At 44.6% G+C, this 25,900-nt stretch overlaps 1 long non-coding RNA gene across 1 annotated transcript; it reads left to right on the top strand.

Moving 5' to 3' along the window:
• The first annotated feature begins 264 nt into the window (after positions 1-264).
• LOC134354211 (uncharacterized) lies at positions 265-22,375 on the top strand. Its single transcript, XR_010019731.1, has 3 exons — positions 265-318; positions 17,382-17,483; positions 22,058-22,375. It is a non-coding gene; the product is annotated as an uncharacterized LOC134354211 (long non-coding RNA).
• The last annotated feature ends 3,525 nt before the right edge of the window (positions 22,376-25,900 follow it).

Raw genomic sequence — 25,900 nt, 5'->3', positions numbered from 1 at the left:
GAATAAAATGTGCATTTCTAGACTTTTACCGCATTTGTCTACTTATTGTTAATTTCAGTCTAAATCAGTGGAACAGGCGAATGGGAGGGACGATTCCCAGCTGAGCATGTGCGGGTACTCTGCACGGTAAAGGTTGTGAAGACCAGTGCTCGCAATGGTAGACGGGGATTGTAGTTCCGCTACACTCCGAAGCGGGAGCAGCGTTTTCCCGTTTTGAACTACATATCCCATAGCACACTGCGAGGCGTACGAGGAGGGCGGGCCAGCTGGTCGTTGCCAGGGGACACCGGTGAGGCTGGCAGTGTTGCCGAGGGATAGGTGAGCGGTGTGGCCGGGGTCGGGCGTCGGGGGTCGATGATCGGGTGGGGACGGGGACGGGGACGGGGACGGGGACGGGGGAGGCAGAGGGTGGCGAGTCGGAGGCTGAGGGATAACGGTGACGGGCGTCCCTACTAGCGTTGCTATGGAGCGACACAGCTCCGGGATCATACTAATTTTCTTAAAAGGATCGGAGAAAGGGGGGTACAGTCAGAACTGATGGAGGAGGATGGGGGTGGTCAGGTCCCCATCGCTGTGTCTCCTGGGTGATGGCGGAGGACGGGGTCGAGACCCCCCTCGCTGTGCCTCCCGTGCGGAGGGGAGGGGTGATGGGACCTCACTGTGCCTCCAGTGCAAGAGGATGGGGGTGATGGGACCCCCTCATAGTGGGACCCACTCACTGTGCCTCCCCTGTGGAGGATGGGGTCGGGATCCCCTCACTGTGCCTCCCGTGCGGGGGGAGGGGTGATGGGACCTCACTGTGCCTCCAGTGCAAGAGGATGGGGGTGGTGGGACCCACTCACTGTGCCTCCCCTGTGGAGGATGGGGTCGGGACCCCCTCACTGTGCCTCCCGTGCGGAGGGAGGGGTGATGGGACCTCACTGTGCCTCCAGTGCAGGGGATGGGGGTGACAGGACCCACTCACTGTGCCTCCCCTGTGGAGGATGGGGTCGAGACTGTGCCTCCCGTGCGGAAGGGAGGTGGTGACGGGACCCACTCGCTATGCCTCCCGTGCGGAGGGGTGATGGGACCTCACTGTGCCTCCTGAGCGGAAGATGGGGGTGACTGGTCCCCCTCACTGTGCCTCCAGTCCAGAGAATGGGGGTGATAGGACCCACTCACTGTGCCTCCTGGGTGGAGGGGAGAGGTGACAGGACCTCACTGTGCCTCCAGTGCGGAGGGGAGAGGTGATGGGACCTCACTGTGCCTCCAGTGCGGAGGATGGGGGTGACTGGACCCACCCTCTGTGCCTCCCCCGTGGAGGATGGGGTCGAGACCCCCTCGCTGTGCCTCCCGTGAGGAGGGGAGTGCTGATGGGACCTCGCTGTGCCTCCAATGCAGAGGATATGGGTGACGGGACCCACATCACTGTGCCTCCCCCGTGGAGGATGGGGTCGACACCCCCTCACTGCGACTCCCGGGCAGAGTGGTGGTGGTGGGGGGGGGGTCGGGGCCCGTCATTGTGCCTTGCGAGCAGAGGGGTGGGATCTCCTCGTTTACCATGGGTTGAGGCAGCCAAGCGCTGACGGAGGTCAGTTAAGCTCCAATTCTGCCAGCTTAGGAGAGTGTTCATAAGAGTTTTCAAAGTTCAAGGTAAATTTATTAACAAATATTCAAATTGCCACCATATACAACCCTGAGATTCATTTTCCTGTGGGCAATCATAGTAAGTCGAATCAGCCACAATAGACCATACCCAACAGGAGGGACAAACAACTCCTGCAAAAGACAACAAACTGGAAGTACAAATAGAAAGGAAAAGAACATAAATAAATAGTCAATAAATATAGAGAACATGAGATGAAGAATCGTTGAAAGTGAATCCGTAGGTTATGAGAATATTTTGGAGATGGTTTGAGTGAAGTTTTCCCCTCTGGTCAAGAATCTGATGGCTGAGGAGTAGTAACTGTTTCTGCACCAGGTGGTGTGGGTCCTGAGGCTCCTGAACTTCCTTCCTGATGGCAGCAGTGAGAAGAGAGCATAACCTGGATGGTGGGGGTCCTTGATGATGGATGCTGCTTTCCTGCGACAGCACTGCATGTAGATGTGCTCATCGGTGGGGAGAGCTTTACCTGTGATGGACTGGGATTTTTGTAGATTTTTCCATTCAAGGGCATTGGGGTTTCCATACCAAGCCATGATATAACAGGTCAATATACTCTCCACCGCACATCTACAGAAGTTTGTCAAAGTTGTAGATGACATGCTGAATATTCACATACTTCTAAGAACATAGAAGTGCTGCGTGCTTTCCTCGTAATTGCACTTGTGTGCTGGAGTTTTGTATTTTGAACTCCATGTATTACAAACAGGAGCAGAAGACCACTCATCCCCTGTAGTGATCCTGCTCCACCACCAAACAAGATGATGTCTGATCAAATAGTGGGCTCAGCACCCCTTCCCTACCCTCTCTCTAACCCATTTCAAAGGTTTCAAAGGTACATTTAATGTCAGAGAAATGTATACAATATACATCCTGAAATTGTTTCTTTCCAAACATCCACACAGTGTGCCCAAAGAATGAACGACAGTTAAATGTTAGAGCCCCAAAGTCCCCCCCAGCTCTCCCCACCCACGCACAAGCAGCAGCTAAGCAACAACCCCCCCACTGAGCACTCAAGCATGCAGCAAAGCATCAATAAAGACACAGACTTGCAGTACCCCATTCACCCAGTAATTTGACATACCGCAGGCAAGCGTTCTCTCTCTCTCTCTCTCTCTTTCTCTCTCTCTCTTTCTCGCTCCCTCCTTAATAAGGAAAAAAGAAGTGACCCGTTTCACAGCGAGAGGGAAGACATAACAAACAACTTGCTGATTTACCATGTTATAAGTCTGTTGCGTCACTTCTTCCGAGTTCTGTGCCCAAAGAACTCAGGTCTCTGGGCACACAGCCAGCAGCCAGCTTGCTGCTTTTGATCTTCTCTCTCCCATGACAGACCGGTTTCTTACAGCGGCACCAACCTCAAATCCGCCAGCCTCCAGAACCATGAAACCCCGGAACCCTGAATGCACGCTAGTCTTGTAGGCAGTGTCCTTGGTATATCGAAAAGCGGCCAGTTGTGGGACCCAGAGAGCGGGTCCCATTTCCACAAAGAACTGAAATTAGTGTGTAACTCCAGGTCAGGATCTTCAAAAGAACCCTGAAAGGGAAAAGTAGAGATATTAAAGATAGAAGTAGAGCTGTTTCCAAAGATGCAAGCGCAGGAGTTGCCGTTAGGCGCCATCGTCTTCCTCGGCTCCTCCTCCTCTAGTTGAATGTTTGCCAGTTTCTACCTTGAATGTGTGCAATCACATCTGTAGCATGAGAAGTCAAACTGGGGCTCAGTTTTTGGTCTGCCAATCTTCACGTTACATGTTACTGATCTGAATGGTAGAGTTGATGGGTTTGTGGATGATACAAGGAGAGGTGGAGGGCGTGTAGTGGAAACAAAGTAGAGATTCTGCGGAAGGGCCTGGACGGGTTGGGAAAATGAAGCAGAATCAGGCTTATTATCACTGATGTATGTCGTAAAATGTGTTGTTTTGCAGCAGCACTTGAGTTGGTGGTGAGGAAAGCAAATGCAATGTCAAGTTTTATCCCCCCAGTTTAGTCCCTTCCTACCTATATCCGTGACACTTCACACATTCATTTTTTTTCAATGATTTCAAGTTCCCTGGTCCTAATAATCTTATTTTCACTGTGGATGTCCAGTCTATACACTTCCGTCCCTAATCAGGAAGGCCTCAAAGCTCTCTGTTTCTTTCAGGACACCCTTCACCACCACTCTCCTCCATCTAGCAGAACTTGTCCTCACTCTTAATAATTTCTCTTTTGGCTGCTCCCACTTCCTACAAACAAAAGATATAACCATGGGCACTCGAATGGGTGCCAGCTTGCCTGCCTGTTTGTTGGCAATGTGGAACAGCCTACACTGGTATCACTCCCCAACTTTTCCTATGCTACATCAATGACTGCTTCCTGCACCCATACAGAGCTCATCAACTTCAGCTTTGCCTCCAGCTTCCATACTGCCCTCAAATTTACCTGGTCCATTTCTGACACCTTCCTCCCCTTTCTCGATCTCACTGTCTCTATCTCTGGAGACAGCTTATCTACTGATGTCAACTATAAAACCACTGATTCTCACAGCTATCTGGAATACATGTATGTCTGCTCTCACCCCATCCTCCTTTCACCCTACCAGGGAAAGGGTCCCTCTTATCCTCAACTACCACCCCACCAGCCTCCATGTCCAGTACATATTTCTGTCATTTCTGCCATCTCCAATGGGATCCCACCACCAAGCACATCTTTTTCTCCCTTCCCCTCACTTTGTGCTTTCCACAGGGATCACTACCTACGTGACTCCCTTGTCTATTTAACCCTCCCTACTGATCTCCCTCCTGGCATTTATCCTTACAAGTGAACAAATGCCCCTACACCTCCTCCCTCACTACCATTCATGGCCCTAAACAGTCCTTCCAGGTGAGATGATTCTTCACCAGTGAGTCTGTTGGGGTCACCTACTGTATCCAGTGCTCCTGGTGTGATCTCCTGTATATCACTGAGACCCGATGTAGATTGGGAGACCGCTTCACCGAGCACCTACACTCATCCACCAGAAAAAGCAGGATCTCCCAGTGGCCACCCATTTTAATTCCACTTCCCATTCCCATTCTGACATGTCAGTCCATGGCCTCCTCTACTACCGCAATGAGGCCACACGTAGGTTGAAAGAGCAACACCTTGTATTCCGTCTGAGTAACCGCCAACCTGATGGCATGAACAGTGATTTCTTGAACATCCAGTAATTCCCCCAACTTCACCATTCCCCATTCTTATTTCCCTCTCTCACCTTATCTCCTTACCTGCCCATCACCTCCCTCCGGTGCCCCTCCCCTTTCCCTTTATTCCATGGCCTTCTGTCCTCTACTGTCAGATTCCCTTTTATCTTTTTCACCAATTGGCTTCCCAACTCTTTACTTCACCCCTCCCCCTCCAGATTTCACCTATCACCTACTACCTTATATTTGACTTCTCACCTTCTTTCTCCAGTCCCGATGAAGAGTCTTAGCCGAAAGCATTGACTGTTTACTTCTTTACCATAGATGTTGCCTGACCTGCTGAGTTCCTTCAGCATTTTGTGTGTGTTGCTCTGGATTTCCAGCATCTGCAGATTTTCTTTTGTTTGCAATGTTAGCATTCTTTTTGAGGGGACTTGAGTATAAAAACAAGGATGTAATGTTGAGGCTTTATAATGCATTGATCAGACTGCACTTGGAATTTTGTGAGTACTTTCTAAGAAAGGATGTGCTGGCATTAGAGGACCCTGAGGAGATTTACATGAATGATCCCAGGAATTAAAGTGTTAAATTATGAGGACCATTCGATGGCTTTAAACCTGTACTTGCTGGAGTTTACAGGAATGAAATAGAATCTTATTGAAGTTAACCGAACATTGAAAGTCCTAGGTAGAATGGACGTGGAGAGGATGTTTCTTATAGTGGGGAGTCTAGGACCAGAGGGCACAGCCTCAGAACAGAATGACATCCCTTTAGAACAGAGATGAAGAGCAATTTCTTTCGCCTGAAGATGGTGAATCTGTGGAAGTCATTACTACAGATGGCTGTGGAGGCCAAGTCATTGTGTATATTTAAAGCGGAGGTTTATAGGTTCTTGATTAGTCGGGGTGTCAAAGGTTATGGGGAGAAGGCAGGAGAAGGGGTCTTTTGTATTTTATATACCCCTTTAAGGTCTCGGCCCGAAACATTGATTGTTTATTGCCTTCCATAGAAGCTGTCTGATGTACTGAGTTCCTCTTAATTTTGTGTGTGTTCATTTCCTGTTAGTTCAATGCTCCCCTATCGATACTAATATAATGTCCCAACAACATAATAGCTTGTGCTGTACCATTTTATGTGGCACCTCATCCAAGTACTTTGATTCCTTTTTGTTTGTTATATCCTCAAATAACTGTTAACAAATTTCTCAGTCATCGTTTCCATTTTATAAAACCACATTGGTTTTGATGTTTTTTTTTCAAAAATCCAGGCTTACTACATTAATAATGGATCAAGCATTCATCCGGTAACAGATTTAATTTAATTTATTTATTCTGCTTAGTGATACAGCGTGGTGTAGGCTCTCCCGGCCCTTTGAGCCATTCTGCCCAGCAACTCCAACAACCTCGATTAACCCTAACCCAATGGCGGACAATTTACAATGACCTGTTAACCTACCCGGTACTGTATATCTTTGGACTGTGGGAGGAAACTGGAGCACCCGGAGAGAACCCACACATTCCATGGGGAGGATGTACAGAGATTCCTCCCAAAGAACACCAAATTAAACTCCAAGTTGTCATAGTGTTGTGCTAAGAGCTATGCTACCAAAGAGATTGAGATGTTGAGCTAACTGGTTTTAATTTTCTGCTGCTGCTTCCTTCTCTCTGGATTAAGCTCATTGCATCTACACAACCAGTACCTTTTTGCCCCAGGGTGCAAATGAAAAATCCAAGGGGTGTAATTTTAAGGTGATTGGAGGAAAGTATAGGGGGAGATCAGAGGTTGTTTTTTTTTAACAGAGAGGCTGGTAGTTGTGTGGAACACCCTGCCAGGGCTGGTGGTAGAACCAGATACATTAGTGACATTTAAGAGATTTAGATATGTACATGGATGACAGGAAACTGAAGGGCTATGTTAGAGGGCAGGGTTAGTTTGTTCTTAGAGTGTGTTGAAAGGTTGGCACAACATTGTGGGCTGAATGGCCTGTAATGTTCCATTTGTGTACTTTTTGTCAGTCTCCGGAACCCAGGGAGTTTTCGTGGGATGCACCACCATGTGCACCATCTCTAACCTGCTGCTGGTTATCTTGTTCTCATCATGCTTGGCACCAGAGTGGCTATAACATTGATCCTAAACCATTGATCGTCCAGGGCAAAGTGAAGTTCAGAAAACCTCCTAAATGTTCATGGCTTTTCCTTCAATATACTTTGGAGTGAAGGTCATTTTACAATCCTGAGCAAACCACACAAAATGCTGGAGGAACTCAGCAGATCAGCAGCATCTATAAGAATGAATAAGCAGTCGACATTTTGGGCTGAGACCCTTCTTCATTGCTGGAAAGGAAGGGGGAAGATGCCAGAATATGAAGATGGGGGAGGGAGGGGAAGGAGAACAAGCTAGAAGGTGATAGGTGAAGATGGGTGGGGGAGTGAGAATGAAGTAAGAAGCTGGGAGATGATAGGAGGAAAAGGAAAAGGGCTGGAGAAAAAGGAGTCTGATAAGAGAGGAGAGTTGTCCATGGAAGAAAGGGAAACATTTGGGTGGGGGGGGGGTGGGGAGAGACACTGGGCAAGAAGAAGGAAGAGGCCAGAGTAGACAATTGAAGAAGATAGAAGAGAGAGGGGAAAATACTGGAAATTGGAGAAATCGATGTTCATAGACCTGAAGAATTTCTCCAGCATTTTGTGTATGTTGCCCAAAGTTAAACATCCTTGGTTTTTTATTTCTTAATTACCAGGTTAGGATGCATTTCTGTACGTAATAAAGTTAATTCCTTCCTGATACACCTCCGCTTATCTCCTTTTAAGGAAAGTCGCCCCAACCTTGCTGTTCTTTGTCTTCATTCAGTAACAATTTTTTTCCATGTGGCAAACAGCCAGTTGTCTATTACATATTTTTTTTTCCTTTTCAAAGTAACCAATCATTGATACGATGTCTCAGTCAGGTGTTCTGGATTTACATTTGACTGGGGAATAATGAGTAATTTATTTTAAAAAAGGTTGTATTTTGTGGGGGAGGTCAGGCTATTTAATGCATAACATGGCGACTCTGGAGAAGGTGTTGGCTAACTAATTTAAACTTTTAATCCAATTTAACTCAGAACCTTCTGGACCAGGTTACTCTATGGGACCTTATCAAAAGCCTTTCTGAAGTCCTTCCAGATGATATAGCAAGACATCCATTTAGAACAGAGATGAGGAATTTCCTTAGCCAGGAGGTGAGGAATCTGTGGAATTTAATGCCACAGATGGCAGTGCAGGCTAAGTCATTGGGTATACTATCTAATGTAGAGGTTGATGGGTTCTTGATTAGCAGGGCATCAGAGTTAATAGGGAGAAGGCAGGAGAATGGGGTTGACTACTACTACGTCGACTCAGGCCTAGGGGGCCAGTGTCATAGTCATAGTCATACTTTATTGATCCTTGGGGAAATTGGTTTTCGTTACAGTTGCACCATAAATAATAAATAGTAATAGAACCATAAATAGTTAAATAGTAATATGTAAATTATGCCAGTAAATTATGAAATAAGTCCAGGACCAGCCTATTGGCTCAGGGTGTCTGACCCTCCAAGGGAGGAGTTGTAAAGTTTGATGGCCACAGGCAGGAATGACTTCCTATGACGTTCTGTGCTGCATCTCGGTGGAATGAGTCTCTGGCTGAATGTACTCCTGTGCCCACCCAGTACATTATGTAGTGGATGGGAGACATTGACCAAGATGGCATGCAACTTAGACAGCATCCTCTTTTCAGACACCACCGTCAGAGAGTCCAGTTCCATCCCCACAACATCACTGGCCTTACGAATGAGTTTGTTGATTCTGTTGGTGTCTGCTACCCTCAGCCTGCTGCCCCAGCACACAACAGGGGGTCGGTGTTGGGATGGGAAAGCAGATTCAATGGGCTCAATGGTGAATTCCAGTGTCTTACGCTCTCATGAACATGTTGTCAACAATGCATTTTATTACCCTTTCAAACAATTCAGTCAAAAAGATGATCCAGAAGTTTAGAATTTTTGGGATGCAAATTAAATTAGTATATTGGATTAGAAGTTGCTTGGTAGCAGGAGATGAGGGTGATAGTTGACAGCTGTTTTTGTGATTAGTACTGAGAACCTTACTGTTTTTAGACATTAAAGACTGGGATTTGATTATATGAGGTATGTTTGGCATTTTCACAGATGGCATGAAAATTGGTATTATTGATGATGGGAGTAGTTTGAGTCTATGGCTGCTATTGATTAGTTGTTAAGCTGGGTGAAACAGATGGGGCTTGTCAGCCGTTGTTGGCAGCTAGGAGAAGGAAAGCTCTGATTTCAAACCTCTGTTGCCTTACAGATATAGAAGGTTTTTGGAGTACACCCTGAGAAAAAGTACAGAGCTGAAGTCCCCAAGGCAGATCAATGTTGAGTTCAGCGCTGATTGGCAACTCCTGCGATGCCACTGGTGCCAAACTGTGTCAGTCTCTGCCATTCCTTTGGATTCATCTGCTGGAGACGGGGAGTGTGCTGCATGGGCAACACCTTGTTCTCCATATCGTACTGCCCAGGCTTGTGTGCTGTCTGTGTAAGAGTTTCTTAAATGTCCCTAATGTATCTGGCTCTACCACCAGCCCTGGAAGGGTGTTCATGCACCCTCCCCTCAATTGTCCAAAAAAAATTACCTTTGACTCCTCCCCCCCATACTTTCCTAGAAGAAGAAGAAAGCCCTTAACTCCGAGTGGAGTCATTGGGACGCTGTCATGATGGTGTTTTTTTTAGCAGGCTTTCTTATTTTACGAGGCCAAGTTGCTAGCTCAATGCTCAACCCAGCACGGATGGAATGTGTGCAAGGGAGCCAGCTGGATTCGAACTCGGGAGCCTTCGCTCCGAAGTCCAGCGCTGATGCCACTACGCCACCAGCCACCTCCATGCTTTCCTACAATCACCTTAAATTTATGCCCTCTCATATTAGCAATTTCAGAAAACTTTGGTAAAAGTTACCAGTGAATTGATATCATCCTGCTGACTCAAAAAGATGGAATTGAATCTTGATGAGTGTTGTGATACATTTTCTTTAGGGGTTAGATAAGGGTAGGGTGAATAGTATTGAGGAATGAAGGAAATCTAATGTACAAGTCTAAGGATCCCTGAAGGTGGCAGTACAGGTAGATGAGGAGTTGAAAACAGCATACAGGGACCTTTCCTTTCTTATCTGAAGCATATCAAAGCATGGCTGGCAAAGTTTGTAGCAGGATCTGAACAGATTGGGGGTGTAGTGAACAGCGAGGAAGACTAGAAGAGATTGCAGCAGGATCTAGACAGATTGGGAGTGAAGGTTAGCAAAGGTTGCAGCGAGAGTTGGACCAGCTGGAAAAATATAGGCTGAAAAATGGCAGTTTAACGCAGACAAGTGTGAGGTATTGCATTTCGATGGGACCAACCAGGGTAGGTCTTACACACTGGGCTCTGAGGGGTGTGGTAGAACAAAGGGATCTGGGAATACAGATCAATAATTCATTGAACGTGGCGTCACAGGTAGATAGTGTTGTAAAGGAAGCTTTTGGCATATTGGCCTTCATAAAACAAAGTATTGAGTACAGGAATTGGGATGTTATGTTGAAGTTGTATAAGACATTATTGAAGTTGGACTATTGTGTGCAGTTCTGGTCTCCTCCCTACAGGAAAGAGGTAAATAACATTGAAAGAGTACAGAGAAAATTTACAAGGATGTTGCCAGGACCTGAATTATAGGGAAAGATTGAATAGGTTAGGACTTTATTTCCTGGAGCATCGGAGAATGAGGGGAGATTGATAGAGGTATACAACATTTTGAGGGTTATAGATAGAGTAAATATAAGCAGGCTTTTTCCACTGAGGTTAGATGAGACTACAATTAGAGGCCATAGGTTAAGGGTGAAATGTTTAAGGGGAATCTGAGAGGGAACTTGTTCACTCAGAGGGTGGTGAGAGTGTGGATTGTGTTGACAGCACAGGTGGTAGATGTTGGTTTGGATTCAACACATCGGGTGAAGTATGGGGGTGGGGGGCTATGGTCGAGGAGCAAGTTGATGGCAGATCAACGGGGCAGATTAATAATTTGGCACAGACTAGATGGGCCAAAGGGCCTGTTTTTGTGCTGTAGTGTTCTATGACTATAAAATAAGTTATTATGTGACTTTATGAAACATTGGTTCAGCTGCAGTTAGAAAACGGTTTCACCCCAATATGGGAAAGGTGATGTTACACTGGAGACGGTGCAGAGGAGATTTACCAAAATGTTGTCTGTGTTGGAGTACTTCAGATATGATGAGAAGCTGTATAGACTGGGACTGTTTACTTGGAGGCTGAAGGAGGAACTGATAGATACAAAATTATCTGGTAGGGTAGATAGTTTACCTCAGAACAGAGGGGTCTGTAACTTGAGGTATGAATTTATGATGAAGGATAAAAGAGTTTGGGATTTGAGGAAGAATGCTGGGGCCAGAGTATGTGGCTACATTTGCGCATACTTGGGTGTGTTGGTTGTTAACACGAATGATGCATGTCACTGTATTATTGATGTACGTGTGATAAAGGAATCTGAATCAGACTGTTTGTTTGGACTGTAGAACATTGAGTAACTGGAGGGGATGAAAAACGTTACAACATTTATTAAATGTCTAGATGTGAGCAGATAGGTAGACAACAGGAAATGTTTTCCTCATATTAGAGGTAGATTAACACCAGAGGGCACACCTTTAGGAAGCGTTAACAGCATTTAAGAAGTATTTGGCTAAGCACAAATCACCTGGACACGGAGGCAATGAACTGAGTGCTGGGAGCTTGGACAAGTATGGATTGGTAGGCCGAATAGCCTGTTTCCATGCTGTGCACCTCTTTAATTGATCTCCTGGGTTAGGATGACTGACCTCTGACAACTGCATTCATCTTCCATTGTGTGCACAACAGCACCTCAGTTTCTGTCATAGTATAGCACCGTACAGGCCCTTCAGCACAGGAGGTTATGCCAACCTTTTAACCTACTCTGAGATCAATCTAACCCCTCCCTCCCACATGTCCTTCCATTTTTGTTTCACCCATGTGCCTACCTAAGAGTTTCCTAAATGCGACGGAGGATGAGAGGTGACCTGATAGAGGTGTATAAGATGATGAGAGGCATTGATCGTGTGGATAGTCAGAGGCTTTTTCCCAGGGCTGAAATGGTTAGCACGAGAGGGCGTAGTTTTAAGGTGTTTGGAAGTAGGTACAGAGGAGATGTCGGGTGAGTTTTTTACGCAGAGAGTGGTGAGTGTGTGGAATGGGCTGCCGGTGACATGCTGGAGGCGGATACAATAGAATCTTTTAAGAAATTCCTGGACAGGTACATGGAGCTCAGAAAAACAGAGGGCTATGGGTAACCCTAGGTAATTTCTAAGTAAGTACATGTTCAGCTTTGTTGGCCGAAGGGCCTGTATTGTGCTGTAGGTTTTCTATGTTTCTATGCTTCTAATGTATCTGCCTCTGCCAGCACCCCTGGCAGGGTGTTCCACACACCCATCACTGTCTGTGTAAAGAACCTTCCTCACATGTTGAGTCCAGTGGGCTGCAATATTGAACTCTGCAGTTTCTGCTGCTAATTCCTGGGTCTGTGTCAGTCATCCATATTAGCTGGTTTTATTTTTCTTTCCTTTGTCTTTGTCTTTAGCAGTGGCAGGATGTGACCTGCCTGACTGGATGGGTTTGTCCTCCTTTGTACAGCTTCCACCTTGTGTTGTCTGATTTTGCACTCTAACTGTTCCCATACATTGACCAGATAACCATGTTTACAGTTCACCTCCATGGACACCCTGGTCTCACCCTGTCTGAGACATTCCCTTCCCTCACCATCCCTACAGCTTTACCAGCTTCCTTCCTTTCCTTTTTAATTCCAGTGAAGATTAGCTTTGTTTGTCACGTGTACGTGGAAACACCAAAATATACAATGAGACTTGTCATTTGGTTAACGCGGTTTGAGAATGTACTTCGGGCAGCCTGCAAGTGTGGCCATGCTTCTGGCACTAACATGGCACGTCCACAACTTACTATCCTGTACGCCTTGGAATGTGGGAGGGAACTGGAGTACCTAGAGGAAGCCATGTGATCATGAGGAGAACATGCAAACCTCTTTACAGACATAGTAGATTGCTGGCTCTGTACAGTTTTACACTAACCGCTAAGCCATCTCTGACCTGAAACATTAAATGTTTCTCTTCCAACAGCTGCCATTGATCTGCTGAGTATTTTCAGAATTTTTGATGTTTGTTTTAAGTTTACAGCATCTGTGGTTTCGATTTTTGAATAACTTCATAGTTATTTATTGCAGCTTTGGACATCGATGTTGAAGATACACATTCCAAAGACATGCCCATTCTTGTACTGTACATATTGTAAAGAGATTTTTAGGCAAACTTGCACGAGCACAGACAAATGGCAAAATGTCTTTAGGTGTTGGAAATTTGAAACAAAAAAAAACAGAAAATGTGAAAATACTTAGCAGGTCAAAATGTACCCGTAGAATATAGAACAATACAGGCCCTTCGGTCCACAGTGTTGCGCTGATCTTTTAACCTACTCCATGATCAATCTAACCCTTCCCTCTTATGCACACCCACCACTCTCTGTGTAAATTAAAACCTACCTCTGACATTCCCCCTATACTTTCCTCCAATCACCTTAAAATTATGCCCTTTTGCCATTGCCAACCTGTGAAATGTCTCTGGCTGTCCACTCAATCTACTATGCTTTTTATTGTCTTATACATTTCTATCAACTGTGATTGAAATACGGATAGGTAGGTCGTTAGATTTGCAGACAACAGAAAGATTGTTGGAGTAATGGTCAGTGAAGAAGATTGTCAAAGGGTACAATAGGACCAGTGACAGATATGGGCAGAGTCATGCACTTTGGTAGAATGAATAAAGGTTTTCCAAATGGGGAGAAAATTCAAAGATCAGAGGTGCAACGGGACTTGGGCAGGATTCCCTAAAGGTTAACTTGAAGCTTGAGTCAGTGGTGAGGAAAGTAAATGCAATGTTCGCATTCATTTCGAGAGGGCTAGAATACAAAAGCAAGGATGTAAAGCTGAAGCTTTATAAGACATTAGTCATAAAGTACTTGAAGTATTGTAAGTAGTTTCGGGCCTCTTATCGAAGAAAAGATGTGTTGGCATTGGAGAGGGTGCAGAGGAGGTACACGAAAATTATTCCGGAAATGAAAGGGTTAATGTATGAGGAGCATTTGATGGCTTTGGGCCTGTACTCACTGGAATTCAGAAGAATGAGAGGGAATCTTTTTGAAAGCTATTGAATGTTGAAAGGTCTCGATAGGGTAGATGTTTCCTGTGGTGGGGGCATCCATTTAGAACTGAGATGGAGGATTTCTTTTGCCAGAGTCATGAATCTGTGAAATTCACTGTCACAGGCAGACAGGGAGGCCAAGTCATTGGGTATATTTAAGGCAGAGGTTAGTAGATTCTTAATAGTCAGGGCATGAAGGGATACGGGGAGAAGGCAGGAGATTTGGGCTGAGAGGGAAGTTGGATCAGCTGTGATGAAATGGTGGAGCAGACTTGATTGGCCAAATGGCCTATTTCTTTTCCTATATCTTATGATCTTAAGGAAACCTATTGAGAGACCTAGATAGAATGAATACGGAGATAATGTTTCCTATTGTGGGGGAGTCTAGGACCAGAGAGCACAGCCACAGAATAGAAGGACATCCATTTAGAGCAGAGATGAGGAATTTCTTTAGCCGGAAGGTAGTGAATCTATGGAATTTATTGCCACAGACAGCTGTGGAGACTGTCACTGGGAATATTTAAAGTGGAGCTGGATCAGTTCTTGATTACTCAGGATGTCAGAGGTTACAGGGAGAAGGTAGAAGAATGGGGTTGAGAGGGATAATAAATCAGCCCTGGTGGAATGGTGGAGCTGATTTGATGGTACAAGTGGCCTAATTCTGCTCCTCCTGTATGTTATGTCTGAAGGGATTAAATGGCAACGGACTGTGTAAAGAACCAGAGGGTCGATGACCAAGTGAAAGAAGTCAAGTTACCCTGACATTGTAAAAGCAAAATAGAGAGCATTGTGCACATGCTATGTTGGCGCCGGAATATGTGTCGACACTTGTGGGCTGCCCACAGCATATCCTTGGGGTGTGTTGGTTATTAATGCAAGTGACATGCTTCACTGTGTGTTTCCATGTACATTTGATAAATAAACGAATCTGAAATCAGAATGATAGAAATGTTGTCTGAAATTCTTTGCAGCCTTTCAGATTCAATAGATCAAATGTACCTATTCAGAAGCTGAGCTGAGCCCGATTGAGAGAGCAAGGACTGAAGTCAGCATAGAAATGATGGCATGGGGCATATGGGACAGGTAATTGGGCATGTGCAGCTATACTTGCAAGCTAGGTAGCCACTCACTGTCAACACAACCTGGTGTCTTTTGTCCTAGATTGTAATCTGCAGCATCTTGGGCAGGGTATCCTGATGGATTTTCTGCATTCACCGCCAGGTTCAGGAAGCGAAAATAATAATAAATAAGCAATAAATATCAAGAACAAGAGATGAAGAGTCCTTGAAAGTAAGGGATTACCCCTCAGCCATCAGGCTGTTGAACCAGAGGGGTAACTGCACTCACCCCAACACTGAACTGGTCTGATAACCTATGAACTTACTTTCAAGGACTCTTCATCTTTTGTTCTTGATATTTATTGCTTATTTATTATTATTTTCGCTTCCTTGTATTTACTGTTGGGTGGCAGGGTGGGGTATGCCTCGACCAAAGGAGGTGTAAGGTGCTCTTTCCCCTCCGCTAGCCTGCAAACCACCCTTGGGCAAGGTGTAGCACCTCCTGAGCCCCCTGATTAGGGTCATGTGAAGCTACAGGAGCAGGCAGTGGATGGTCATATAAGCAGCTGGTGCATATTAGAAGTCCGAGTCATGCAACTACTGATGCCAAGCAGACAATATCTGAAGGGTATTGATAATGGCTGGGGTTACCTGTCTTGAAAAGCCACTGTCCAGAAGAAGGTAATGGCAAACCACTTCTGTAGAAAAATTTGCCAAGAACAATCATGGTCATGGAATCAGAATCAGGTTTATTATCACTGGCATAGGTCATGACATTAGTTTTGTGGCAGCAGTATATTGCAATACATAATAAATAAATTACAATGTATATATCTATATATATACACATTGTAATATTTAACACACATATATATATATATATATATATATATATATATATGTTAAATCAAATAAATAGTGCAAAAAGAGAGGGAAAATAGTGATATAGTTTTCATGGGTTGAATGTCCTTTCAGAAATCTGATGGCAGTGGGGAAGAAACTGCTCCTGAATGTTGAGTGTCTCTCTTCAGGCTCCTGAAGATGGCAAGACCAAGCTGATGGGATGCTGCCCTTTTGAGTCATCACTCCTCAAAAGATGTCCTCGATGCTGCGGAGACCATGATCGCCCACGGCACATACTTTATACTTATACTTCATACTTTATTGTCGCCAAACAATTGATACTAGTTTGTACAATCATCACAGCGATATTTGATTCTGCACTTCCCACCCCCTGGATTACAAATATTAAATATTAAAATATCAAAAATAGTAAAAATGAGTAAATATTAAAAATTTAAATTATAAATCATAAATAGAAAATAGAAAAATGGAAAGTAAGGTAGTGCAAAAAAACCGAGAGGCAGGTCCGGATATTTCCAGGGTACGGCCCAGATCCAAGTCAGGATCCGTTCAGCAGTCTTATCACAGTTGGAAAGAAGCTGTTCACGAATCTGGCCGTACGAGTCTTCAAGCTCCTGAGCCTTCTCCCGGAGGGAAGAGGGACGAAAAGTGTGTTGGCTGGGTGGGTTGTGTCCTTGATTATCCTGGCAGCACTGCTCCGACAGCATGCGGTGTAAAGTGAGTCCACAGACGGAAGATTGGTTTGTGTGATGTGCTGCGCCATGTTCACAATCTTCTGCAGCTTCTTTCAGTCTTGAACAGGACAACTTCCATACCAGGTTGTGATGCACCCTAGAAGAATGCTTTCTACAGTGCATCTATAAAAATTAGTGAGGGTTTTAGGGGACAGGCCAAACTTCTTTAGTTTTCTCAGGAAGTAAAGGCGCTGGTGGGCCTTCTTGGCAGTGAACTCTGCTTGGTTGGACCAAGTCAGGTCATTTGTGATATTGACCCCGAGGAACTTAAAGATTTTGACCTGTTCCACTTGCGAACCACCGATGTAAATGGGGTCGTGCGGTCTGCTACTCCTGAAGTCAACAACCAATTCCTTCGTCTTGCTGACGTTGAGGGATAGGTTATTGTCTTCACACCATGCCACCCCAATGGCACATGATGATATTTACTGTGAATGCCCACAAGAAGATAGTTCTCAGGGTGACATATGTACTTTGATAATAAATTTACTTTGAACTTTGTCTTTCTGTGCCATTGTTGGATAGAAGCACAAGTTAATGCTGTAAAAATGGCTCAACATCCTACAAATTTCAAATATCCATAAAACCTCTTGAATTCTCTGATGTATAATTTGTAACTTAATTTACAGATATTAACCTGTGAAAATTGCTGTACCTTTATCACCAAAGGGACAAAGTGGGAGAGTCTCTGGCCTGTAGTTCCTGTTTGGAATTCTGTGAAGCTGGCAGAAGTAAGTTTGCTCACTTTAAGTATTGTTAGTACACTGAAAGAACAGAAGGACTTGAGTGCAAGTATTTCCTTATCTTCATCAATAGCCCAAATTCTTATGACTCATAAATATCAGCAGACTTCAGACTCCGGATGAACTTTATTGATGGTTAATACCTGCCATACAACTGAGAATGTATCCTGATGAAGGGTCTCGGCTCGAAATGTCAACTATATATTCCCTTTCATCGATGCTGCCCGACCTGCTGAGTTCCTCCAGCATTTTGTGTGTGTTGCTCTGGATTTCCAGCATCTGCAGAATCTCTTGCTTATAAATGTTGCCTTTCTGAGTGTCATCCTACAGAGCAGGATATGATTAACAATCTGATGCTGTTTTCTTCCCTGCTTCACAGACACACTGTAATTCTCAGGTTGCTGCAGACTGCTAGATTTCACATTCCAGTGACAGAGACTGCAGTTGGCACTGTGACATTCTGCTGCTCTCAGAGGGTGCACTTGGAGCAACCACTCCATTGGTAGACGCTGAACAAATGTCTTAGAACATACACTCAATAGCCACTGTATTCAGTACGCCTCTATACCTGCTTGTTAATGCAAGTATCTAATCAGCCAATCATATAGCAGAAACTCAATGCATAAAAGCATGCAGAAATTGCCAAGAGATTCAGTTGTTCAGACCAAATATTGTAGGGGGAAGAATTGTGACGTTGACCACAAACCCCCCTTGCACGTGATAGCTAGAGTGTCAGGCTCTTTGGTCTGCATGGTAGCAGCAACAGCACCTAGCCTACATTTCGGATCTCACGACTGACATACAGCACATCAAAGGGAAGAATAACGCTGCAGCTGATTACCTATCTTGGCCCGTCATTGATGCCATACCCATCGGGGTTGACTATGCTGGCATGGAAGTCGGCCAAGCCACCGACCCAGAGGTCCAGGCTTACAGGATAGCAGTCCTGCGGTTGACTGATGTCAAGTTCAGGACCAGGAGTTTCTCTTCTGTGTGATATCTCAACTGGTTGCCCTCGCCCTATAGTGCCTGCATCCGACGGGTAGGATTCACAGAAACTGGTTGCTTTAATATTTGTGTGGCACAGCCTTTGGGAAGGACATGCAAGACTAGAATGCAACCTGTATTGTGTGTCAGCAGGCAAAAGTTTACCATCATGTCCGAGCACCATCGGTACATTTCAAGCTACCTGAGCAATGGTTTGACCACATCAATGTGGACCTGGTTGGTCCTCTTTTCTCCCCCCATGGTTTCATGCATTTCCTTACCTTGGTGGATTGTACCACCAGGTGGCCAGGGGTTGTCCCAGTAAAGTTACTGACGGCTGCGCATTTGGCTAAGGAGTTCATCAACACCTGGGTTGTTCACTTCGGCACACCACCTGACTTTTCTTCTGACCGTGGTCCCCAATTCATGGCAGACCTCTGGGCCACAGTGGCTCAGAACTTCAGCATTAAATAGCATCACATCATGGCGTATCACCTGCAGTCCAATGGCCTGTGCGAGCTGTTTCACCACTCCTTAAAGGCTGCTCTGACAACCTCCCTGAGGGATGACTGTTGGCACGATCATCTCCCGTGGGACCTGCTGGGGTTTGGAATGACTCCAAAAGAGGACCTACAGTCCTCAGCAGTGATTTTATTTCTGATGCCATGACTGCCTGGTTGATGTCACCACAGTGTTCCGCCCTCCTCAGTAAACTCAGTTCTTTTACAGCAACTCCTACCTCCCATCATGGCATACAGAATCCTTGAGTGTCAGTTGACCTACATTTTACATTGTTCATTTTTGTCTGCCTTCATGCACATCATCACTCACTTAAGATCCCTAACGATGTCCTGTTTCTCATTTTGGAATAAGGCGAAAGGACTTTTATTGTGGATAGGAAGGATAAACTTGAGTGTATTTCTGTAGATTGTCTTAAACTAGCCCACAAAGGCATAGATGGTTCCACTACAGTACCATGTACATCATGACATGATCATGTGCATGTCAGCACACCCTGGGATAAGCCAGAGGAGCTTGTTGTTACACCAACCAAGTCAAATAGGACCTAAGCTGGGCAGCTTGTACAAGCTCCAGAAAGACTTTCACTGCCGGTTTTGGTGAATTCTGGGGGTGGGGGCACGTGTAGAGTCATGTAATCGGTGACAGATGACACACATTGTTCATAATGCTAACTGTTCTACATAATTCACAAACACTGTCATTGAGTCATTGTCTTCATTTTAAGAGACATAATAACGTCAGTGTAAGGCTACTGCTTTTGGTTTGTAATGGAAGGGCTGTGGCTCTTGTTAAGCACATAAAGCGACTCTCGCATGTTTTATTCACAAAATCCTATAACTTGAATATTATTTCTCCTTCCAGTAAAATAAATTATCCCTCAATCTTCCCTCTTCTGTTCCCCGCTCTGGCCTCTTACCTCTTCTCTTATCACCCCTGCCTATCACCTCTCCCTGATGCTCTGCCTACTTCCCTTTCTCCCATGGTCCACTTTCCTCTTCTGTTAGGTACCTTTTTCGCCAGCCCTTTAATTCTCCCACCCACCTGGCTTCACCTACCGCTTAGCTAGTCCTCCTTCCCCTCCTTCCGCCATTTTATTATCTCACACAATACCACAGATAAGTAAATAAAATATAATTCAAAATGCACGTAGTGCACAGCACAGGTAAACTGTACGGTAAACAGCTCACTGACCTAGTGACGAGACCTTGGCGATGGCTGGGTATTCATTAGTCTCACAGCCTGAGGGAAGAAGCCGTTACCCAGTCAGGCAGTCCTAGTCCTGATGCTGCTGTATCTCCTTCCTGAAGGTAGTGGGTTAAAGAATTGTGGGATGGGTGGTCGGGGTCCTCAACAATGCGTCATGCCCTTTGTCTGCAATGTTGCCAGTAAGTATCACAAATGTGAGGGAGCCAGACTTTGACAATCCTCTCAGCGGTTTTTACTGTCCTCTGTAGGGTCTTGTGGTCCGCTGCCTTGCAGCTTCTGTACCACACAATGATGCAACCAGACAGGACTCTCTTGATGGTGCTCCAGTAGAAAGTTTTTAGAATGGGGGCAGGGAACCTTACACAACTCGATCTCCTCTGAAAGGCTTACAGGTCATTCTCAACCACTTGTTTATGGGTCATAGGGAAGAAGTAATAAATGCTGGATATTCCATCTAGTTTGTGCCCCATAACTGTCTTTTACATGTGAAAGCATCAAGCACCATTGCAACCTACATTTGGAAAAGCCCCAAGAATAAATTTGTTGGAGTTGCCATCCAGGCAGAGCAGATTTTCAAGATGCCTTGCTGCTGTTCTCCCTGAGGAGTTGTGCTTCAGCCCACCAACAATGACATTATTGAACAAGCTATTGAGACTATAGCTCATGAACCAGGGGTCCCAAGTTTAAATCCATCCAAGGTCGAAATTCCATTAAATCATTAATGATTTAAAAAGCTATTATCAGTAACTGTGACTCACCTGGTTCAATAATGTACTTTAGGAAAGGAAATCTGTTTGTTCTTATTGCAAGACTTCAAATCTATACAGTGTACAGTAAAACTCCAATTATGCACCCCCCCCCCGCCCCCCCCGGGACTGTAGTGCTGGACTAGCAGATTTTCTGGACTATTGATGGATAATTTTACCTGTTACAGAGTGGTATAATAAATATTCAGTGGGAATTGGAATTTAAACAAGGAGGGGAATATACCAGTCCCCCCAGACCAGGCTGTGGTACAAATCTGCCCACACTCCTGGCTCGTGGTGCTCTGACTGAAGAGCCTACCGGCATTCTGGATCTCTGACATGCATTCCACTCTAACAAGCGAATGAGCTAGGGGCTGGGGCATTTGGATTTTTGAATAACTGGGTGCCAAAGGTTTGATTTGTAACTGACCTTTGAAGTGGCTCCATAAACTACTTTATTCCAATCTAAATCTTAAGTGATCAATTGTCAACATAGTGGGACATTTGCATTAAATTTGCTCTAATGTTAGAGAATAGCAGAAAACTGTGAAGGACATGGTGACAAGCTTGCAAGATCTTGTTAGTCTGAGTAATGAAAACACTTATGCATAAGTAATAATTTGAATATAGCACCATGGCAGCATAGCAGTGAGCCAAATGCTATTACAGCTCAGGCGTCAGGTTAGAGTTCAATTTGGATGTCCTCAGTAACAAAGTTCGTACGTTCCTTCCCATGAGCACATGGGGTTTCCTCTGGGTGCTCCAGTTTCCTTCCAGATTTCAAAGATGTACTGATTAGATTAATTGGTCATTGTAAATTGCCCTATGATTAGGCTAGGGTTAAAATCAGTGGATTGCTGGGTGGTGTGGCTGCAAGGGCTGGAAGGGCCTGTGAAGTGCTGTATCTCCAAATAAATAAATAAAAGTAACGAATACTATCCCATTGCTGAGAATACTATTGTGCACCTTTGCTTTAAATTTATCTTTGTTCATGGACTGAATTATTTAGAAACTGAATTATAATAGTCACTCCAAAAATGAAATGTATCACAATTTTATTAAACTAAATTGCAATTTTCCTCATTCACATTCGGCTTTCAGAGTACCAATGGAACTTCATCAATGCCCAGCCTTTGTAACGCACACAGGAACAGCAAGAGTCAGGGTGCTCGAATTTGGACATCCTAGTTTGCTAAATCCCAGTCCGGTTGTTAAAGATGAAACTGGTCTCCTTATTGAAGAATATCTTTCTCCCTCAAAACTGGTGAGAAATTTAAATTAAATATTTTGTGGAAGGAATTCTGTGCAGTGATTTTTGAAGCCAACAAAATGAATTGTGGATATAAAAATAACATGTTGGAGCTGTCAGCTGTTTTGGGAATTTCTGTACTAGGTGTGAAAAATTGGAGATCCACAGTGAGAAGCATATACTGTTGTAACAAAGACAAATCAGCCTTGTTCTGGTATATGATATGATATGATATGATAAGATAAAACTTTATTTATCCCAAAGGAAATTTTTACTGCAAAATTGCGCAGTCAGAAATATATATTTTAAAATACAAAATGTAAGCATTGAGGTACAAAAAAGAATACAAAATGTGCACTAAAAAGTAATAGTGTAAAATACAGATGTGCAATGAAACCATATGCCTATATACTCAAGGAAGAGGAGTTGTTGAGTCGTATAGCCACGGGGAGAAAGGATCTCCTGTGGGGTTCAGCGGTGCACCTCAGTGGAATCAGTCTGTTACTAAAGGTGCTCCTCTGTTTGTCACGGAGGGGGTGAGAGGGATTGTCCATGATGCTCCATAGCTTCTTCAGCATCCTCCTCTCAGACACAACCACCAGGGAATCCAGTTCCACTCCCAGAACAGAACCAGCCTTCCTGCCGAGCTTATCGATCTTCTTGGTGTCAGCTGCTCTCACCCTGCCGCCCCAGCAGACTACGGCGTAGAATAGACCACTGACTGCTAGAATATCTGCAGCATAGTACTGCAGACGTTGAATGATATCGCGGTGTTGAGCCTCATGGTCACTCTTTGGTCGTCCTCTACATTTATCTATCTGTGCCGCCTAGTAAATGCCTATTTAACCCTAGCCTAATCACAGGACAATTTACAATGGCCAATTAATCTATTAACCAGTATGTCTTTGAACTGTGGGAGGAAGCCCATTTGCACTTGGGAAGGAATGTACAAACTTGCTTACAGAGGACACCAGAATTGAACTCTGAGCTGCGACGCCCTTAGCTGTAATAGTGTCCTGCTAACTGCTACACTACCATGCTGCACCAATTGCTCTACCAAGCTGTGATGCACCCAGATAGGGTGCTTTCAGTGCTGCCACCAGGCAATATTACCCTTTAGGTTTCTGATAAACTGTTATCTGAAACGTGAACTCTTTCTCTCTTCACTGGTGTGTGACTTGCTGAGTGGTTCAAGCAGTGTCTGTTTTTACCTCAGATTTTCAGCATCTGCACATTTAGATTTTCATTTACCATTTGGTTCCTAATTGACTGCATGATACCTGTACAGGAGCACCCTCATCTTCCTGAACGCTAACATCTTTCAGTCTCTCTCCAATTTAAAAATAAAATTCCTCCAGCTTACTGTTTCTTTTTTCACAAGTAGCATAATGGTTAGCATGATGCTTTACAGTACCAGCAACCCAAGTACGTTCTTCCCGTGACTGTGTGGGTTTCCTCCCACAGTCCAAAGACGTACCGGTTGATAGGTTAATTGGTCATTATAAATTGTCCCCTGATTAGGTTAGGGTTAAATCAGCAGTTGCTTGCTGGCACGGCTCTAAGAGCTTATTCTGGGCTGTACTTCAATAAATAAAAAATAAAAATTACATTTTTTTATGTTATATTTCTTCTCCCAACTCTGGCTTGGAATTTTGTTAAATTTATTGGTGACTATGTGACGTATATTTGCTTTATGTTTGTTCTCATCAGTTCACCCAATCAAAACTTTAAATATAAAGACTTCTATTAAGTTATCTCTTTATTTGGAAAAAGTCCCTGACTACTTGATCTTCTGGAGGAATAACCTCTGTGTGGTATTGTCCTTGTGGATAGATTTTGCACCAACCTGCGTCCTTATGGCCTTCTGTGGGTTTTGGACTGATTCCATTGTATACTTTAAACTGTGTCTTTGTAATCACCACACAATGCTATTACGACTGGCATCTTTGGAGTTCAGAGTTCAGTTCTGGCATTCTCTGTAAGAAAGTATGTACGTCCCTCCCACGTTTCCGCTGGGTGCTTCAGTCCGAAGATGTACCGGTTAGCTGGTTAGCCGGTTGTTTTAAATTGTCATGTGATTGGGCTTGGGATGAAACTGCTGGGCTGCTGGACGGCGCGGCTCAGTGGGCTGGAAGGGCCTGTACTGCACTGTATCTCTAAATAAATAACAAAAATAAAAATGGTGAACTCTTAGCAAAACTTAAAATGTGCATTTTTCACTTCGCTAGTTCCAAACATAGAACGTAGAACATAGAATAGTACAGCACAGTACAGGCCCTTCGGCCCACAATGTTGTGCCGACCCTCAAACCCTGCCTCCCATATAAGCCCCCACCTTAGATTCCTCCATATACCTGTCTAGTAGTCTCTTAAACTTCACTAGTGTATCTGCCTCCACCACTGACTCAGGCAGTGCATTCCATGCACCAACCACTCTCTGAGTAAAAAACCTTCCTCTAATATCCCCCTTGAACTTCCCACCCCTTACCTTAAAGCCATGTCCTCTTGTATTGAGCAGTGGTGCCCTGGGGAAGAGGCGCTGGCTATCCACTCTATCTTTTCCTTTTATTATCTTGTACACCTCTATCATGTCTCCTCTCATCCTACTTCTCTCCAAAGTGTAAAGCCCTAGCTCCATTAATCTCTGATCATAATGCATACTTTCTAAACCAGGCAGCATCCTGGTAAATCTCCTCTGTACCCTTTCCAATGCTTCCACATCCTTCCTATAGTGAGGTGACCAGCACTGGACACAATACTCCAAGTGTGGTCTAACTGGAGTTTTATAGAGCTGCATCATTACATCGCAACTCTTAAACTCTATCCCTCGACTTATGAAAGCTAACACCCCATAAGCTTTCTTAACTACCCTATCTACCTGTGAGGCAACTTTCAGGGATCTGTGGACATGTACCCCAAGATTCCTCTGCTCCTCCACACTACTAAGTATCCTGCCATTTACTTTGTACTCTGCCTTGGAGTTTGTCCTTCCAAAGTGTACCACCTCACACTTCTCCGGGTTGAACTCCATCTGCCACTTCTCAGCCCACTTCTGCATCCTATCAATGTCTCTCTGCAATCTTTGACAATCCTCTATACTATCTACAACACCACCAACCTTTGTGTCGTCTGCAAACTTGCCAACCCACCCTTCTACCCCCACATCCAGGTCGTTAATAAAAATCACGAAAAGTAGAGGTCCCAGAACAGATCCTTGTGGGACACCACTAGTCACAATCCTCCAATCTGAATGTACTCCCTCCACTACCACCCTCTGCCTTCTGTAGGCAAGCCAATTCTGAATCCACCTGGCCAAACTTCCCTGGATCCCCTGCCTTCTAACTTTCTGAATAAGCCTACCGTGTGGAACCTTGTCAAATGCCTTACTAAAATCCATATAGATCACATCCACTGCACTACCCTCATTTATATGCCTGGTCACCTCCTCAAATAACTCTATCAGGCTTGTTAGACACGATCTGCCCTTCACAAAGCCATGCTGACTGTCCCTGATCAGACCATAATTCTCTAAATGCCTATAGATCCTATCTATAAGAATCTTTTTCAACAGCTTTCTCACCACAGACGTAAGGCTCACTGGTCTATAATTACCCGGACTATCCCTACTACCTTTTTTGAACAAGGGATCAACATTCGCCTCCCTCCAATCCTCCGGTACCATTCCCGTGGACAATG

The sequence above is a fragment of the Mobula hypostoma genome, chromosome 11 (genome assembly GCF_963921235.1).
Source record: "Mobula hypostoma chromosome 11, sMobHyp1.1, whole genome shotgun sequence".
Classification (NCBI taxonomy): domain Eukaryota; kingdom Metazoa; phylum Chordata; class Chondrichthyes; order Myliobatiformes; family Myliobatidae; genus Mobula; species Mobula hypostoma.
This window is presented reverse-complemented; position numbering and strand designations above follow the sequence as displayed.